The 1682-nt window shown below is 46.7% G+C and overlaps 1 protein-coding gene across 1 annotated transcript in view; it reads right to left on the bottom strand.

Annotated features, from left to right (window-relative positions):
* The window catches only part of LOC102811505 (sodium/nucleoside cotransporter 1-like), a 165425-nt gene that overhangs the window by 46422 nt on the left and 117321 nt on the right, over window positions 1-1682 (bottom strand). The window lies entirely within an intron of this gene.

The raw sequence follows: 1682 nt of genomic DNA, 5'->3' as shown, positions 1-1682 counted from the left end.
GGATGCTGTTCTGTGTTCTGTCTAGGGAGAGAAGTTCCTGAGACAGCAAAGTGCAAAACTGTTTAATGCACTCCAGTTGCTATCTGAAAGGCTGGCAGTGTGACTCTATCTAGAGGTGTTCTTGAAGGAGCTCTGGTAGTGTAGTGGCTACGAATCAGGCTGCTAATCTCAAGGTCAGCAGTTTGAAACTACCAGTCATTCCATGGTAGAAATATGAGACTTTCTGTTCCTGTAAAGATTTACAGTCTGGGAAACACTATGTAGGGTCGTTATGAGTCGGAACCGACTACACGGCACACAACCACCATCACCAGAGATGTTCTTGAGATGAGACTTGACAATCTACCACTGACAAATGAGTCACTGAATGCCCAAAGGGGCACAGTTCTACTCTGATATCCATGGGGTCACCATGAATGAGCTGACTCAACATGGCCACTGGTTTTTCTGGTCTAGGGAGAGGATGTGAACAGAAGGAAGAAAAGTGAGTCCTGGTTTTCCAAGCTGGGACATTTAAGGTAAATGAAGTTCTCTACTGTTAATATGCTCTGATAGACCAGGAAACATCTATGAGGTGGCAGAAGAGCAGAGCAGACAACTCAAGTGCTGATGTATGGATGAGAGAGAAATGGCACTGTGGAGGTCCTACTGTGTCCTGGGAATCCTGGTGTGGCGCTGTACGATAAACACTTGACCATAAGAACTGTTTGAATTGCAATGTTGGAAGTTCAAATCCACCAGCTGCTCCTCGGAAACCCTATACAGGGTCACTATGAGTCAGAACCAACTCGATGGCACTTAATAACAACTATGTGTCAAGAATTCTTCTGTGGCACTGTAGGATAAGCACTGGATTGCTAACCACAAGGTTAGAGGTTCAAATTCATCAGCCGCCCTTTGGAAACATGGTTGCTTTGAGTCGGAACTGATTCCATGGCACTTAAACAACAACTATGTTCTAAGCATCTAAAATTTAGTAACACATCAATCCTCATAGTAACTGAGGGAGGGAGAGATCTCCACTTCACAGAGGGGCACACCAAGGCTGTGGCATGTTGGGAACCTGTCCAAGGTCTGTCTCAGCGTGCGCACACACACACACACACACACACACACCTTAAAAAAAAAAATGTTGCTGTTAATTTGCCTCCAAGTCATGGCAACTCCATATGTCAGAGCAGAACTCTCCACAAGAGGTTTCAATGGTTGATTTTCTGAAAGAATTGCCAGACATTTCTTCCAAAGCTGCTCTGAGTGGACTTAAATTAAATTCCTTCCTTATGATTAGCAGCCAAGCACATTAGTCATTTGCAACACCCAGGGACGCCTGTCCAAGGTCACACACTTGGAAAGAGGCAGCATGCATCCTGAGCACCCAGCAGGTTGTAAAGGTCCTGCCGTGGCCCTGAGATTGGCCTTGAAGGTCATCCTAGAGGGTCATTTCTCTGTGTCAGGGAAGCATGGTATCCTCTCCAAGCAAGAGTCTGAGCCCAGGATGTTCAGCCCTGAGTCCTGACCACTGCTCTATAGAAACTTGATGACAGGTGCCCCTGCTAGTACAATCCCTGCTCCCAGTGCACAAGCAAACAGGGAATCGCAGCTCCTCTAGGCCATTGCTTCTCAATGGTCCGGGCCAGCAGTGCCGCCTGAGAACTGATTAAAAATGACCATGTTGAGCCTCG

This window comes from Chrysochloris asiatica, unplaced genomic scaffold, assembly GCF_000296735.1.
Source record: "Chrysochloris asiatica unplaced genomic scaffold, ChrAsi1.0 scaffold00636, whole genome shotgun sequence".
Classification (NCBI taxonomy): Eukaryota; Metazoa; Chordata; class Mammalia; order Afrosoricida; family Chrysochloridae; genus Chrysochloris; species Chrysochloris asiatica.
This window is presented reverse-complemented; position numbering and strand designations above follow the sequence as displayed.